General features: G+C 42.0%; 1 protein-coding gene across 3 annotated transcripts in view; it reads left to right on the top strand.

Moving 5' to 3' along the window:
- The first annotated feature begins 814 nt into the window (after nt 1–814).
- The window catches only part of GGACT (gamma-glutamylamine cyclotransferase), a 32,862-nt gene continuing 15,260 nt past the window's right edge, over nt 815–18,416 (top strand). For 2 of the 3 annotated variants that reach the window (XR_012778926.1, XM_075526383.1), the window contains exon 1: nt 815–896. The gene's annotated coding sequence lies outside the window, so the exon portion shown is untranslated. Of the gene's footprint in view, nt 897–12,820; nt 12,926–18,416 lie in introns of those variants that run through there. The other variant, XM_075526397.1, reaches the window with a different exon arrangement.

An 18,416-nucleotide genomic window follows, 5' to 3' on the forward strand; every position in this document is an offset into this window, starting at 1 on the left:
AGGGACTGAAACCGAAACGTAACTTGCCGTCCCAATAACCAGGCTACAGCATGGTGCTCGTACGCTCCAGGTCACCAAGTACTGAATTGTCCAGCGTCAAACAGAGCATACGGCTCTCTTATTCCTCCTACCATTTCCTGACAGTGATTTTACCGTGTGGAGTCTTAGCATGCTTTGCTAAAAAGCAGACTGATCCCTACAGAGCCAGCTTCCCCGGCTGGGAATCGGGAAGCTGCCTGACAAGGAGGTGAACAGAAAGCCACTTGGCACGCTTCAAAACTTTCGCTTCAGCAGGCTCAAAATCAAAGCTCTGGCTACAGCCAAAATCCCTGCTATGGAGTAGTCAATATCGTTTTTTAAAATGATGACCGCTTTTACAAGTTCTCTAAAAGTCAGATTTGCTGCCTGAGGTGGTGGTGCCCGATGCGCATTTGTTCCGGCCTGCAGGTCGGCAGGCCCGGGGGCCGCTACCCTGGGTTCTTTGGCTGTTGCCGGTTTTTTGGGAGCGCCTCTCCCCGGGGAGCGCAGGGCGCTGCGCCCTCTGCCACTGCTCTGGCAGCCGGCACGGGCTGCCCTGCTCTCCCGCCTCCGGGCCCGGCCGGCTGCTCTGCCCGGGCTTCCACGTCCCTCTCGCAGCCGGGGCGGCTCGGGGGAGCGACCCCAGCCCGGGCCCTCCTGCCCCGCAGCCCGCGGACACCCCGCGCTGCCCCCACCTGCCCGGCCCGCGGGGATGGGAGGGAGGGCGGGGAGGCCCCGCCCCCGCCCGCCCCGCGACCAGCCCCGCCCCGCCGCTGCGCCCCGCCCCGCCGCCTACTCCCCAGAGAGGCGCCCCGGGACGGGCAGAAGGACGCGGCCGCAGGCGGAAGCGCAGGCGGAGGCACCGGCAGCGCTGGCGAGTGAGTGCCGCGAGCGGCCGCCGGGGGGGCGCGCGCTGGGACCCGCGCCGCCGGGGCAGAGCAGAGCGGGGCGGGGCGGGGCGAGGCCGCCCGCCCTCGCCGCCACGTGACGCGGCGGCCCCGCGCGGTTCGAGCGGCCGGTGCCCTTCCGCGCGCCCGCCTTCCCCCGCTGCCGGTGACGCCGCCGCCGCGGAGTCTCCTCGCGGCCAATGAGCCGCTCGCGGAGCGGCCGGCGCTCGCGGCGGGGGGCGGGTCTCCGCGGCAGCCGTTGGGCCGGGGCGTTGCCCTGGCGGTGCCTGCTCGCCCGGCCGCTGCCGGCGCTCGCCTGGCGGGGGGAAGCGAGGCGCCCGCGCGGGGCTCGCCAGAGGCCGCGGGTTCCGCTGGGGCCGCTCTGCGGGGGGGCGGCGGCGGCGGCGAAGAGCTCTGCCGGCTCTGCGGCGGGAGGAGGGGGCCCGCTGGCGCGGCGGAGAGCACCCCGCAGCGCTGGCCGGCACCCCCTGCCTGCGGCCGCCGGGCTGAGGGCGGCGGAGGCGGGCTTGTGGGCCGCGGGGCCGGTGAGGCCCTTGCTTTCCGGAGTCCTTGGTCCTTGCTCTCCTGAGAGGTCCCTCGGCGGGCGCCGCGCTGCCTTTCCCGCCGCGGGGACGCGGGTGCCTGTAGGGTCACGGCGGTGTGCCTCGGTGTGCCAGGGGCAGCTGGTCTGCTGCAGGCCTGTTGCTTCAGTGGTGCAACCTCGTTCAGGGAGTTCGTCTGTAACTCTGAACTTGAAACAGTGCTGATGGGCCAAGGTGGTGAGCACATCGCGTTCTCCTGGTGTTCAGAGCATCCTCCAAACAAAAGTGTTCGTTATGATCCAAATACTCATTTTAGAAACAGAGCTTTACCTTGTAAGGATTAGTGAAGTGGATTTGAAGAACAAATATCTAAACTAGAGGGAGAACAGAAAGAAAATAGTTCCGGTATCGTAGGTGAAGAGAAGCTGTGACAGTTGATAGCTATGTCCTTGCAAGATAACACTTCCGAGCATTTATCTTTTTGCCTGCATTGCTTGGACCACATTGGGTTTCTTTCTTTTATCCTCCTAAGTATTTCATTTCACTATTTCCATTTCTTGCTTTTTCTTTATCCTTTTCCATTTTAGAGTTACGTAAACCTTTAGCTTTTGAGTTAAGGTTCATTTAGCTGTATCTGTGTTAACTCCAGCCAATCAACTTCCTCATTGTTTGCTTCAGGGCTTTTTAATTCGCTACTGCCGTAATTTTTGCCATGCTTTGAAAATATCAAGGTAGCAACTTATGTAGAGCTTAACGTACAGAGGCACAACTATAAATATCTCCATGACCAAGTTGTTTCATGTAGAACTCTGTGAAGAGTGGACTTGTTTTATATACTCTCTAGTTTAAGCAGGCAGTCAACCTGGAAAAGCAATTTCTTGACAATTAAAGCTGTTCATTGTGTGACATAGGCCATTAAGAGAGGCTTTAAATTTCGCATGTCTGAATTAAAAATGGGCATATTTCCATCTTCTCCCCTCCCCCTGAGAAAAGCCTTAAAAACCTAGACTGTGTCTGTAAAGTGTATGTATCCTCAGCTAGCACTCATCTCCTGCCCTCGCTCCATCGTAGCTGTCAAAGTCATATGAAAACGAACATGTCTTTTTACCAAAGTGTATTACAGCATTCTGTTGCCATCGGTAAACAAAAGCTAAACAGAACCGATGTCCCGGTTACTGTCTGTCTCGAAACCTGAATTGTCGAAGGTGTTACATGTTAAACAAAAAAATGGACTTCCCGTACATTGCTAATGTTTTAAAACCTGCACCCTGTTGCTGACAAATATTACCTACTTAATATGTGTCTTGTACTTCATTTTGCTTGGGTTCTTGCAGCCTGTTTGCTCCTCACTTTCCAAATTACTGTGGTGTTCTGCATCAGCTTTGCAAGCAAGTTTCTTTGAGCTTGTTCATGAGTTTGTTTTGAGACCACCAGAATACTGAACAAAGCTTCGCTTGGTCACAGAAGAAAACAGGTCATGTTGTCGATACCTGTCATGTCATCTGCTCCTTACAAATTTTCTTTAGGTGACTTCTTTATATGTGTGATCAGAGATTTTGCTATCATTTTCTGATAACAGTTCAGGGCAGAAATATTGTTTTGAATGCTTCACTTACTGCAGCATCTGCTTTTTATCCTTTAGAAAGGATCATCATGTCAGTTCATGCTTTCCTTAGCTGACTTTTGACGTGGAAAGCGAGGCGCCTCTGGAGAGTACCGAGCGCAAACCAGGCCTGGTTTTGCACCAGACATCCTGCTGTCTCTCCCACCCACTGTTACTCTGAGCACAGCCTCTTCACTTGAAATAGTGTCGTCTAGCATTGGCTTTAGCCCTGCTCTGAGGGGGAGGCTGGGCTAGGTGACCTTCAAAGGTCCCTTCCAACCAACATTCCTCTAACTCTGTCTATACGTTTTCATGACTCCCAATAGTAACCCAACTACCTATTTCAAAAGAAGTTTCCTCTTGAAAATGACTTTCATGTGACTGCTGATGTAACCACGATTTTTGCCTGTTCTGCTTCTGTTGTTCACGTCGTTGGATTTGTTCTTCTTGGGGAACTTTTGGGAAGTGAGGTCACTGCCTGATCTATGTTTTGAATTTGTGAGTGTAGGTACAGGCACAAAGGTGCAGTCATGAGGGTGTCATGAAGTGAAATAAGAGAATAATAAAATCCAGGGGTATGTTGTGGCATTTGCCTTCTGCTACTAGCTCCAGGACATTTTTACTCTCTGATGGGTTAGCCAAATCATTTTTCTGTGTAATCATAAGTAGCGTTAATAGTTACTGTTCGTAGCATAAAGTACACTTCATTTCACTGTCTGTAGTTTTTGTAATGTCTTTTTTGGAGCAATGTACTTTCTTTTTTCTATTCCTATTCAAGTCTTGTTGTATGTTTCTCATGCTCTAAAAGCATATGCTCTTTGAACTTGAACCTGGTCAAATAATTTTCAGAACTCTCTTGATTTAAGTAGAATTGAATGTGAAACTTGCATGACGTTTTAAGTGGCGTGAACTGCTTAAGCAGAGAACACATGCCATGATAGGATGCATTTTCTATATGACTTGATGCTACCTTTCTTTTTCCCATCTTTCAAAATATTTTTTTGCAGCATTCTGACAGAGAGGGTAAGTATTACATAGATAATTTAATAAGAGGCAGGGGAAGTGTATGGATGTAGTCACGTCATTTGGTTCGCAAATGTAATACCTTTTTCATTCTGTCTCTCTAAAGAGTGTGCTTAATATCTTTTTTCTTCAAAAATAGAACTATTCAAGCAGTAGTAAATCACTGTTCTTAAATCAAAACCTGTAGCTATTTAGAATATTCTGTTCTTCTTCACTCCAAAACTTTAATTACATTTTATGGACCATGTCACACACAGCTCTTTTCTCCTTACTTCCAAAAACCAATTAACGCTAAAGAAGGACTGATTATACCAGGGTAATACAACATTCTATTGATTTACCATTACAGTGTTTTTCAAGAATGTCCTTTACCTTAAGGTTTTTGGCCACTGTGATTTCTTTAAGTGTGTCAGCTATTAGCTCTTAACATCTTGAGAAAACATATTGAATATCACTGTCACTCTTGATTTCTCTGTCTTACAAGACACCTCTTTTCCTGTGGAATTACCTGTATAAGCACCTCTCTCTGCAGTGTTTTGACTGTAATTCCTCATGTCGTTTACTAACAGCCGGAGTTACCATCGTATTGCTGACATTCTGACAGAAGTCCTTGGCCACGTAGAATTGCTTTTTCTCATCCCTTCCCTGAAGCATTGCCTTTTTCCAGTACTGTGTGTTACCACTGTAATTGTGAGGAAGATCATCCCACCTGCACCAGGCTTCAGCTGTGCGAGAGTATCTGTATTAGGACGATACTGCAATTTTAAATGTATGAGCTATCAAATAATACCAGAGTAATTATGAGTCTAGTTCTCTTCTTTCCCTCCACTCATTTAGTCTAGCCTGATACAGTCCCACAACTTTTATCATAGTTGGAATAATTCAGGTTGGAAGGGACCTCAGGAGTCTCTAGTCCAACCTCCTTATTCAAAGCAGGGTCACTTGTGTGGGCAGACCAGGTTGTTCAAGGCTTTATCCCATGTGTCTTGAAAACCTACAGGGACAGTGACTACAGAACCCTTCTGGGCAGCTTGCTTCAATGTTTGTCTGCATTATGAAAACCCTTTTCCTTGAATCAAGTCGGGGCCTCTCTTGGTTCATACGTATTGTTTCTCCAGCTCCCACATGTACCACAGTGAAGAGCCTAGCTGCATCTTCTGGATAACCTCCTCACAGATATGGGAAGACTGCTATTAGGTCACACCACAGCCATCTCTTATCAAGTTGAACAAACCCAGTTTCCTGAGCTTCTTTTCACAGAGCAAGTGCTCCTGCCCCATGACCATCTGAACTCACTGCAGTTTATCAATATCTTTCTTGTTCCGGGGGGCCCGAAACTGGATGCAGTATCATAGGTGTGGTCTAATGAGTGTCAAGTAAAGGGAGATCATCACTTCCCTCAATCTGCTGGTTGTGCTCCCATTAATACAGTGCAGGGTGCTTGCCTTCTTTGCTGCTTTCTTTGTTCAGCAAGGTACATTTGTGAGTCTTAAGGTAAGGCTGAGTAAGGTAAATCATTGAGATGTCAGAGGAAACATGGATCCCAGCCAGCATCATCTTGACTACTGTGCTGCACTTCTGGCTGAGTCCTGGCTCTCCAACAACGGTCAGGGTTTTAGTTTTCCTGTTAGTGAGGAAGGAGACATAGATGTTCATTTCTCATCACAGGTCTAAAACTCTCACTGTTTATTTATATTTTCCACAAGTCTCAGGAATACTTGTTGGCATTATGTTACTTTCTGGTAACAGTATCATGGACAGTTCGAATAGTGTTTTGGAATGGTAGTATAAAAGACTTCTCTTTTCTCCAAAATATTTTTTGCTGCTGATCTGGAGTCAGTCTTCTACAGTTTTTCTCTTGTATCTGTCCATATCCTGGGTACCAACCTATACCTCTGCTGCTGCCTTCTGCATCACAGGAACTAAAAGTTGTCTACATATCTAGTGAAATACATCATTTGATGCATTTTGCCTTCTGGTAGGAAGTCCAGTTTGTGCACAGGACTTTAAATAATTAAGGTTTTATTGTTTTCTACTGACACATAGTACTGATAAGAATTGTGGGTTTGTACCTCACCACTGCCCCCCTCTTTCAGCTACTTCTTTAGATGACAGACTTGCATTTGAAATGTGAGTTTCATTTGTAGTTGGTGGTGAGAGATTCAGCTCACATCTCTTTACATCAACTGGTGAAGCCTGACTGACCAGCCTAGATTCCGAACTTCAGGAAATTAAAGTGAGGTGAATACTACCTTCTGATTCATAAGAAGTTATTAACGGCATTCTTTCTGAATTCTATTATGTTGAATCCAAGTGTTTGTTGTTTAATTGCATTTTAAACAGGCTACAGTATGGACACTGAATTTTAGCACTAAAATAAGTATGTAATTTTAATTATGTCTATGGATTCTATCCACTGTAACTTCTGTAAATAACAGTTTTGTTGTTGCTTGGATCTCGGAATGTGTGAATTTCTCTAGAAAGCAAAGGTAACAGGTTAGATTATTTCCCATCAGGAGAGGCACAGTCCATATATACAGTGAAAAGCTGAAAGCTAGAAGGAAAATGGAAATAAACAAATTTTCTTCAAAACATTGCTGAAAAAAATTATATTGGAAGTGAGACTAAGTAGTGAGTGAGAAATAAGGGTCTTGCTTTTGTTTTGTGTTGGAAGAATGGTGATCGTGGTGGTTTTGAATGACATTTAGACCTAGTGATGAACAAGGGATTCATGTTAGTTGTGATACGAGAGTAAGGCTATGACAATTTCATTAGCTAATAGCTTCATTAGAAGAAATTATGGGTTGTTTTAACGTAGAGGGGAATGCTAGGTAGGCCAAAGTACATAAAGGACCCCTCTTGAAGTTATAATCCTCTTGTCTTTAACTAATTTTCTTTTTATTCTTTAAATTAATTATTTTAATTCTTTTGTTAGCTTTGTCTTTTTTAAGCTAATTTAACTAATTGCATGACCTGCGATTCACTGCGGGTGCTGGAACAAAGTATTTCAGATTCTGGTAGCACATAGCATGTGCTTCAAGCTTGAAAGGAAGTGTTCAATCGTTGATGTAGCATCTATAGTTGCAATTCCTAAACTAGAAGTTACAAAATATTTGGTATCACAGGAAAGCAAACTCGGAGGCTCAAGTGGTTTGCAAGTCCAGAAGTGCAATTGGAAGATGTTGCCCATTAAAGTAACTGGTTCTGTCAATGTCTTTACAGGTGTCCAGTGAAGGGATATTGGCCCCTTCTTTGGCATCTCTCTGATTTTAGCTCGTAAGACCCTGTGTAATTGCTCTTCCCCATGCAGTCCATCTCCATGCTGCTAAGCACCAGCCTTCTGTTTGTCCTTCTGTGTAACTCCTGCCTCCCTTTTGTGATGACGTTCTTCTGGCCTACGGTGTTTATATATTTTCCTGTGCTCAAGGGGTTATGGGGCTGTGCACTGGTGAAATATTGAATGAGGGCCAGAATACGCTCTCTTGTCTGGATTCACCCAACCCTGTTCACCTGAACCAAGAGGACATTCTACAGTGAGGCAGCAGGTTCTTGTCAGTGTTTCAGTCTGGGGAAAAATGGGAATCCTTCATGGGCTGTGTGAAAAGTTCATGGAAAAGGAAGGGAAATGTAAGGAGGCTGGAGAAAGGGATTAATAACATAAGCATCCATAGTAACAAATTGAAGAGAAAATTATTGGATTCAGATTTTTTTTTATCATTCAGATCAGGTTTATGCTCGCAACAGGACTTGTTCAGAGATGAACTGTTATCAGAATATGTTGGTGGAAAAATTGGAGGCAACCGAAGAAAAGAGTTTTAAGCAATAGCAGTTGGGTACAGATAATCGGATGAGGGATGGAAAAAAAAATTACTAACCATAGTTGTCAGCTGAGATGTGATGGTCTTGCATTTATAGATAGGAGTAGAAGAAGGACACAGGCATTAGGTTTCCTTATTCCCCCAACTGCATGTCTGCGCACGTGCTCAAGGGAGATTGTGGTTTGAAGAACAACTTAAGCCCAAACTTATTCTGGGCAAAGGAAGAACTCTAAAGAGGGTGCAACAACCCTACAGAAAAGTGAGGGGAAGAGACTACTAGAGATTACTAGGTGGAAAATGTAATCTTGGAGTGAATGTCAGCATTTAAATATGTTTAAGAGTGTATATCAATTGCTATTGATTTTCTTTGAGGCTATAGTTTAGTGAAGCCAACAGAACTTAGATTTTCTGTAGAATGAGTAAGCAAGAATCTGAGCTCAGTATTGCATAATATTTTCACTGAGAGGGGAATGAGTGTAGCACGTGTATGGAGTGTGGCAACCTGTACTTTGAAGCAGTGCTTTAAAACGACATCACTTTGCACAACACAAAGTACTGCTTTGTCTTGTGTTGCCTGTGAGGTGTGGAGATACTGTTGGGTAAGTATTACGTTTGGATGTGGGCATAGGAGAATAACTAAATCAAATTTAGATGGGATTGCACAGAGCTAAGCTTGCACTATATTAAGAAAATGTATAAATAACTGAGAAACTATATGAATGAGAGAAATGTTTCAACACAATTTATGCAGTGGAGCCCCAGGCTTAATTTTGCCTTAGCTGAAAATTACGTAGGGAATAAATTCCAGCAGGACACTTATCATACACATACACGTTTCGCACATCAAACCAGTAATCTGCTCCAAGGCTGCAGTGCTTGCTGTGATGTAGTTCAAATATACTGGCTATGAAAACTTTCAGAATATGAATCCAGCCACTGGCCAAATCTTACTAAAGCTTTCTGAAGCTCATTTCAAACATGAAAAGTAACACAAAGTTATATGGTTAGGAACTTTGTCTGGTTGGGAAGAGTGTCTTTGGGGAAGGTCATATGAAGGGCTCAGAAAGAAGTATCTCTGCCTTCTGTGGACTCTGTAGATAGAAACCTGTTCACTTAACTGTTATCTCTAACAGGAGTCAAATCCAAGAGAGAATGAGCATAAAAGAAAATCAATATTTAAGAGATTTAAATTATATTTTAGGTTAATGATTTATTTCTTTTGATTAAACTGTCCTAAGGCAGTGGGCCTTACTTCATGATTGTGGTTCCAGACATAATAAATTTCTTAGTAATGTGGTTATTTATGTAGTTATGTGAAGCTTTAGGAAACCTGCTTAACAGAAACAAAACATCTTGGAGAAGACAAACAGGTGCAGTTCAGAGAAAAGAGGTTGTTGGTGTTTTTTCATCTTTCTAGTATGGGGCTTCTTAATGAGATATACTGGCTGGCTGTTTTTTCCTCTCCCTTCTATTCTTGTTTATATTTACCTTTATATATCTTGTTGAAATATCAAGAAATTACGTCAAAATCTATCTGGATCCATCTGCTCATCTAGTCTGTTCTTTTACTGCTAGTAGTTATTATGTCTTTTAATTAAGTATGCTTAATTACAGTTTACTACATTAATGGGTGCCATCAAGTATCTTTAATTTTGTACATGATGAACTTACTAATGCAGAGAAGGGGTTTTTTTCCAATTTCTATATTTCTATTCAAAACAATGATTTAACCTCTTTAATTTGTCAAATTGTAGCCTATATGTCTTATCTGTAACTTCCGTTTCATTGTTGTTTTAGGTGAAAACTCAACTAGGCCTTATAATTTAGCTGCATTTAGCAGAGGTATATTATTACCACAGTCATATTATGAATACGGGAAATGTTTATTCATTGACACGGTGATCCATTTCAGTTTTGAATATTGTTAATTATAGTTATTCTTTTGACAGAACTTTGCACCCTAAATCTTATGACAGACTTAAAAAATTATAAAGTCCACGACTGACCTTTCAATTCTAGGTTAATCAAATATGTTTTAATTTTTATTTTGTTTTTTTTGTGGTTGGCCATCAGTGTTGATGTAACCTGATTTTAAGCAGGGTCTGCAGAGTGGTGCAGCAGACATTTGACCTGGTAAGTATGATACTAGAAGTAAGGAGCAGATGATGCTGCCTTTAGGATAATTTGCCTTTCATGACCCTGCCAAATCAGGTAATTTGGTTTCAAATCAGACAGTTCAAAAATTAATCTATTGGGCTGATTTTTGAGCTTATACATGGGATGGATTATTTCTTCGACATTCCCCCCTCTCTGATTCTCTACACTAGCTCACTAAGCCCATCAGCCCAACTACATTGTCAGCTCTCTTTTTACTTTAGATAGTAGTGATGCTTTGGGAGTGCTTAGGAAAAGTGTTAGGAAATATTTTCGGTGGCAGTGGAACAGACAGTCTTAAGATTAATTATTTTATCTCTTAGCAGGAATAAACTCCCCAGTAATCTTGTACGTTCGTGATCTGTAAAAACTCTGCAGTATTAACAGCATGCACGAGTTTAGTATTTACTTACACAGCTCTTCTTGGATCCAACTCTGATTGGATCCAGTGTGGGCAGCACTTCTGTAGCATGTAACTTTTGTAGCATGTTGTCTGAGCTACCACAATATAATCACTTAACTATCTTTCTAAGAAACATGTATTAGCTTACATTGTTCTTTTTAATAAAACCTATGGCATTGCTCTGGATTACACCTGTATGCATGTGTAACAATTTGCCTGTGAATCTCCAGTGAGATCACATATGCCGAAAACAGTCTGTGAACAAATATGTGCGCAAGATTGTTTCCTGTATGTCTAGAAAAATAGTGGTATATCTTGTCTACAGTTGCCACATTGACAGCTTGGAGGAAAACTGCATGAGGGTATGGATTTTCAATTATTCTGTATCAAAGTGATTTATCTCACCAGCTTGCTATCAGTAGGACAAATAAAATAAAGCATATGCCTATAAACAAAATGTAATTACATGTTAAAGATCTCTAATAAATAGCAATTATTTCAGAACTTCTTGCAATTCAAATGTCTCATCTGTGATCTGAAAACAGTGTTTGAGAAGAAAAATAGACAAAATGGAGAGAAGGCTTGTTTTTTAGACTTGGATTTCTAGCTGCTTTTACATACAGTACATAAAACGGGATGGCTGTCCTGCAAACCCTGAAGGGCACAAGCCTGTGTAGCTTTCTACCTGAGAAGCAGAAGCTTCAGAGAGGGAATGGTAACAGTGAGCCGTGCAGCTGTTGTTGAGGCTGCGGCAGTGCAGTCCTGGGTCGCTCTCGCACTTTGTCTTCTTTCAGTGCCAAAGATGTGCAGCTGGCCTGGCACTGCTCCGCCTTTGAGCCAGACATACCTCGTGTGCCAGATCCAACCAAAGCCAGCTTCACGACTAACAACAGTCTTGGACTGTGCCATCTCCTAGAAAGTAGAAAAAATAGATTCATGCCCTCTGCCCCGAGGGCTCTAACCCATGTCTCTTAGGAGCATTCGGTCTTGCTGCAGCTTGGACTTTTGAAGCTGGATCACAGTGCAGAAAGCAATGCAAGATTCGTGGGGTCAGAGAGCGTTCAGTGTAGTACCTCGGGATTCTATCTCTGAGTGTATTTGGGAGGCACTATGTGGAGCGGGAATGGGTGGGAGTCCAATGTTTCATTCTCTCTTTTCAGGGTTATTGCTATTTGGGGAAAAAACCTCCAAAATCAAGTAATTGCATAATGTACCATGTATAAACAGGCAGGGAGTGGGATCTAGAAATCTCTTTTGAGGTAGTGGGAATCTAATGACTGGACCACAGAATCAGTCTCTTGCAGTCTCCGTGAGTCTAGCATTACTTTCCATGCATAGCATATGAATCAAACTGCCTTTTATTTTTACTTTTTAAAGGAGAGCTAAGAGATTGTCTCGTCCAGTTCCTTGGCAAAAGGCAAGTTTGGCAGCAGTAGTTTTATTTCTGATGGAGATTTGACTGACTTGTTGTTGAGGGTAGTCAGCAATGAAGGATTCACAGCCTTCCTGGATGGTCTAGGCTCTTCCTAGGCACTGTGCTTACCAGTAGATGGTTAGTCTTTCCTAATGTCCATCTTTGGAATTTAAGCTCATTGGGTCTTCTGTCCAAGTCGATGTGGAAAGAAGCTTACTGCTTCTCTTTTTCTATTACAGTATGCTTTCATATACGCAAAGGCACGACCCTATTTTCTCTAAAATAAGTGATTTCTCTAAAATAAGCGACAGTACACACTCTTTTTTTCCTCTATAGGTTGTGGTTTCTTGACCTATGATTGCTCTCTCTCATCTTTCAGTCCATCTGATGACATTTCTCTAGAAGTACAGTTGCTCAAAGCTGGACATACTACTCAGTATGTGACCAGAGCAGGAGATTATGTTCACCTGTCTTACTAGTGATGCACTTGTTTGTATGTAAACATTAGGATATTTTTTTCCAAGAGTACCACATTGGTGACTCATGTTGAGTTCATGATCATTATAATTGCCAATTCTCTTTCTGCAGAACTGCTGTTATGCTGATCTTTCTCCAGATTTTGTTTATGCAGTTGATTATTCCTGGCTAATTTTAGAACTCTGCACTGGCCTTGCTTGAATGGCTGCTGCAGAGCAGCAGTTGTGCAGGGGCTTGCAACTCTCATTAGCCTTGTGCACAGCCTTTTTTGTGTTGTGGCATTACCTGCATCTTTCACAACTCGGAGTATTTTCATTACCAGTACTTCCCTGCTACTGGAATTAATATAACAAATTTTGTACATATGTCCAGTTTGAGATGAACCTCTGATAAATATTAAATGGTCTTTCTAAACAGTGTTTTACCTAAGTACCAACAGTTTTTGTTAATCATGTTTTTCTAGCTTGCATGTGGGAATATCATGAGCAACAGCATCAAAAGTTCTACCAAGGTCAAGATAAGTAACTAGTATAGATCAAGACAGATGATTGCTTTTCAGCATCCACACATCTTACCAGCTGTAGAGGTAGGAAACTACCTCTGTGTGTATTCTAAATCCTAGGTTTTAGTGCTAGAAGGTCTGCATCCCTTCTTTCTTCCGTAGGAACTGACATTGGGAATAGCGGGTGTTTCCATCCAAATGGTGTCTCCTAGGTCTGTCTTGGCAGTCTTTTCCTGCTCAGCCTCTCCCGCTGAGCGCAGGTCGGGCAGGAGATGTCAGGCTACTCTGTTGACCAGCTCTAGACAAACCTTTTTGACCTGTGTATTACTTCACCAGTTGTACTTATGCTCCTGTTCATGTCAAGTTTAAGCACATTTTGATTCAGCGATCATTGAATGCTTGTATCTTTTGGGAGAAAATGGGAGAAAGGGGTCCTTTAAGACCTGGGTTTTTTTGTATTTTTCCCTTTTAAGAAGGGATGAGGGGCTAGGGAGTCCTAAAATAATCGCCACTTTGTTTTACAGAAAACTTCTGGTGTTTGTTTTATCTTTTTGTTTTGGGGGTTTTTTTGTCCTGAAATGCTGAAGAAGCTGGAGAGGACAAGTGGTGGTGTTATACTAAATAAATCATGCACGTAAGACCTGTCTAACTCTGTTAGCCCACCAGACTTAGGCAGTCTCTTTTAAAAATTATTTGTTTATGTTAACATCTGTTTAAATCAAGCAATTGGGAGAAAAGCTCCTTTTTATTAATGACTCAGCATCCCTCTTCTCAGGCTTCAGCTTTTTTTCTGCTTTCCATGATTTTTTTTCTTTATATGGGGTTATGTTACGTGATAGCAGTATTCAAGGTTGCATTGCTTGCCTGTTTTCCTTTTAGGTGATTTGATCTTGTCCCATCAAAAAGCTCGCCCCACAAATCAGTTGAGAGCTAGTCAGTGCCTTGCTGGAGCATAGGGATCTCCTCCAAATGTTGTCTATGGATCCTAGATATGTATTCACCTGAAAATAATTCCTGTATCAGTGTTAGCCTTTTTGTTCTAGCTTTAAAATCCACAGTGATTGGACTAAAACCTGAAAACCCCATACCTATAGAAGTCCCTATATCTTACTGAAAAAATATTGGAAGACAATATGACTTTGGAATGTCTGCTGTAGAAAGCTCGTGTAATTAGTGGAAGGGAGATGTCAGTCTGAATATGTTTTTACAAAATTAATTACAAATATCTTGACCACATGTTCCTCTGTTTTCCGATACAGAATTTTCTTCCAAAATAGAATCGAAAGGTTCTGAAGTCTCTAAAGTATTGCATTCGTTTGTTATAATACAGTATTTCCAATATTTCTTGTATAACAAGCTTATGACTTCTTTCAAAAGTTCAGGATTCTTTCACTAATTTATTTGAAAAGCTATACTTAAAAAACATAGCACAACTTAGATGTTATACCAGTTGATCTAACTGCCTGCCATAATTCCATTTGGGTTTTGAAATAAGCATCAAAAACTGAGAAAGCTTTCATTCTCTTATGCCCATTATCTAAAGTTTAAAGCAAATAAATACATGTACTTTCTCATTATTTTAATGAAATACAGGGTCACCAATGCTGACTCTCTTTGCACTTTCCATGAATATGTCAATTTTTTATCAGCTCTGTCTTGCTGATAGAGTGGAAGGAAGGAGAGACTGAGATTAATTAAATCTTCTTTGATAGTTAATTTTTTATTTAGTATCTTGGAGATACAAGGAGCTCCAAACAATAATCAATCAAAATCACTCCCCTCTGTCTATTCTCAGTGGAACCGTCATAATAACCAATTAATACAGCCCTAGACCAGACAGAAAAGTAGTGATTAGCCAGAACAAAAATTAATTGCGATTAGCTAAATTCTGGTGTAGCAGAAGTCACCAGTTAAAGCCTTTTTGCAAAACAGGTGTAGGATTTAGCTTGCTCAAAATAAGGGGATAGAGCAGAATTTTCACTTTGCTTCTGACCTTGACTAAGGGATGAAGGCTTTTAGACACCTTGAGCTTCATTTTTAAAATGACCTGTCATGGTCAGTTAACTGATAATGTATCATTTAACCACAAAAATCGTCGATGTGCATTGCTTCCCATAATTTTCTATGGTTCCACTTCTTTTGAAGTATTAACTGCCCTAAAATCAAAGCACACACAACTGCAGAGCATTTTAGAAATATACAGCGTTATTCTGGTGACACCAGGTGTTGAAAGTAAAAAATGTAATGCATTAGGTATTCAGAAGCATGCCTTTATTAATTGATAGTTATTGTGGAGTAAATAGCGAACCAGTGAAGGTTTGTCATTTGACAATAATTTGAGTTATGTATTTTAAAAGAAATGTTCACATGTGGAAAATCAGAAGTGATTTGTTCATCACCTTTCTTTTTAAGCCATATCAAAAAGACAGAATCAAATTCTTGTATAGTTTATCTTTTTCCTGTGTCTTAAGTAGTACACTATTTCTTGATTTGTGTCTAGTGTAACTCTCTAATTATATTATTTAATTCTTCTTCAGTTAATTAGCATCAGTAAGTGATTATTTGCTTAAAGAATGCAGAAGTAAAATTAACTGAGATTTCCAAATGTCCCTAGATACTGTCTGTCAAATCTGGGACAAATGGTGTTCAGAATAATAACATTCCTGTATTTAGGGATTGGGAGTTACCAGAGATTGCTGTACTACATGATGTTTGGGCAGGGGAGTGGCACTGGGAGGGCAGTGATTGATTTGTTCAAGAGCTGAAATGTAACTTTCTACTGCCAAGTTGGACTAAGCAGTTATTAAATAATGTTTTGTGCATTTTCAACATTGTATCGATAATATTTATCTTTAAAATTTTCAGTTAACATCACCTTAAGTCCAAAAATATGATATTTGGTTAATCTGTAAAATCTTCCCTTCTTATTTCAGCTTTCCATTGTGAAATGTTGCTATGAGCCAAGACCTTTCAGTGGAAGTAGTCTGTTTTTAAAAGCATGGTGCTGACTTCTCCATGGTATTTAGTGAAGGCTCTTCTCTTTAGTTGTGGCATAAAAATAAATTATAAATGGTGGTTATAAATTTAAATTAGGAGGAAAGTTGCTAACAAGAAGAGCAGTTGGTTTTATATCCTGTATCAGTTTGTGCTGAGAGGGGGTGTGTGTTGAAAATGTCTGTTGATCCCAATGCAAGAGGAAAGTTTTCACTTGGAAGGATAGAGAAGTCTTAGGACTTGCTCTTCCTGTCCTACTCATCCTGTTCACTGACACTAAAATTGGAAAAAGTAAAGTATAAGGAAGTGAATTGGAGGATGCTCTACATACTACCAGGTATTTGGGACCTATTTGGAAAGGTAGGATCCCAATAAAGCAGAGAAATAAAATAAAACCCATTGCAAACCCTGGAAAAGGATGAATATAGTATTTCCATTGTCACTTCCGCCTCATGTCCCATGGTATAGGCAGTGTACCTAAGGTAGTTTGTACCAGATACTAGTTTGGCAGTTACCCTTTTCATGCTGAAATCTGTGCATCCCCTTTGGTCTGCTCTGTTGACTACTAATGTAGCCAGTTTAGCCGTGCTCTTCTCTCGTAATTTTGTCCCATGTTTGGGGTGTGTGAGGAAGCTGTAGAGGGGAGATATTAAAGCTAGTCAGAGGATATGCTAATTTGTACTTGAAGCATAATCACCTTTGCTTGGGATCTGCTCCAGTCCTAAATTGGCTACATCTTAAGATCTAGCCTGAGTCATTCAGAACATTTTATATTGTAATATTGCCTTGTCTGCCCTCCGTGCCTCTTTTCCCAACACAAAGTCTGGATTGATGGATAGGTGTAGTTGGACACTCTTCTAGATATTTGAATGCCTTACGGTACATGAGTGTGCTCTGATGTGCACCCAAAGTAACTTTGAAGACTTATGTCCCTAGAATGCTTGCTTTTTTTTTTTTTTTTTTTCCCAAAAAAAAGAAATGCTTTTTCAGCTACTGTATAGGCTGTCATGATGTAGGAACATATTGCAGATGGAAACCACCTGGTTTGTAGAAGTAAAATCCTTCACAAAATTACCTGGTGCTGGAAAATATGAAACTTTTAGGCGCATAGGACCACCTTCAAATCATTAAATACAGACATCCGTAACTGCAGAAAAAAAAGTCATAGATGCTTGCTGTAAGATAATGCAACTCACACAACGGTAAAAAGAATAAGTCTGTATTTGCAAGTCTAAGCCATTCCATCTCTTTATTTTTAACCCTATAAAATAGAGTGATCAAAGAAATGAACAACTTTCCCATCTGTGCACTTGTTGTACCTTTCATTGATGTTTCTGAGTACAGATGAGGTCACTTGTAATTTTTCTAAACGAGATTTTACTGGTACCTTTTGTGATGTCTCCAGTGTTCCTTTGAAATACTTGTTCCAGCTGTGCTGCCCTCTTACAACCGTGTCATCTTGGTGGCTGGTACAGGTGTGTCTCGTAGCTGATGAGGAACATGTCCTGTGCTGGTATTTACCTCCAACATCCATGCGCTCATTCATGTGAGAAGAGGGAAATCTCTGAATGGAAATGGTCGGAAAATGAGGATGTGAATTTCTGAGGACTGCAAAACATACATGATTCTCCTTCAGTATTATTTTCTCCTGGCCTACAGCTTGGCTTCTTTCACTTGTCATTCTGCAGTCGACCAAAATATACAAGTGTTTCCTTTTATGACAAGGTCACCCATCTAGTTGACCAAGGGAAGCTAGTAGATGTGGTGGTTTTGGATTTTAGCAAACCTTTTCATGCTGTCTCTCACAGTATCATTCTGGACAAAATGTCCACCACACAGCTAGAAAAGTCCATAATACATTGAGCCCGACCTGTCAGCCAATTGCTCACCGAAAGTTATAGTAAATGGGGTTACATCAGGCTGGCAGCCAGTCACCAGTGGGGCTTCCCAGGGCTCAATTTTAGGGCCAGTGGTCTTCAATGTTTTTATAAATTATCTGGATGCAGGAATCGAATGTACTTTAAGTAAGTTTGCCAATGATACTAAACTAGGAGGAGCTGTGGACTCCTGTGAGGGTAAAGAGGCCTTACAGAGAGACCTGGATAGACGAGAGAGCTGGGCAATCACCTACTGTATGACATTTAACAAGAGCAAGTGCCGGATTCTCTGCCTGGGGTGGGGTAATCCTGGTTATACGCACAAACTGGGGGATGAGAGGCAGGAGAGCAGCCCTGCAGAAAGAGATCTGGGGGTTTGGGTTGATGGCAAGTTGAATATGAGTCAGCAGTGTGCCCTGGCAGCCAAAAGGGCCAACTGTGTCCTGGGGTGCACCAAGCACAGCATAGCTGGCCGGTCGAGGGAGGTGATTGTCCCACTCTACACTGCACTGGTGCAGCCCCACCTCGAGTACTGTGTGCAGTTGTGGGTGCCTCAATACAAGAAGGACATCAGACTATTAGAGTGTGTCCAGAGGAGGGCGACCAACGTGGTGAAAGGCCTTGAGGGCAAGACTTACGAGGAGCAGCTGAGGGCACTTGGTTTGTTCAGCTTGGAGAAGAGAAGACTGAGGGGTGACCTCTTC

Source organism: Mycteria americana, chromosome 1 (genome assembly GCF_035582795.1).
Source record: "Mycteria americana isolate JAX WOST 10 ecotype Jacksonville Zoo and Gardens chromosome 1, USCA_MyAme_1.0, whole genome shotgun sequence".
In the NCBI taxonomy this organism is placed as follows: Eukaryota; Metazoa; Chordata; class Aves; order Ciconiiformes; family Ciconiidae; genus Mycteria; species Mycteria americana.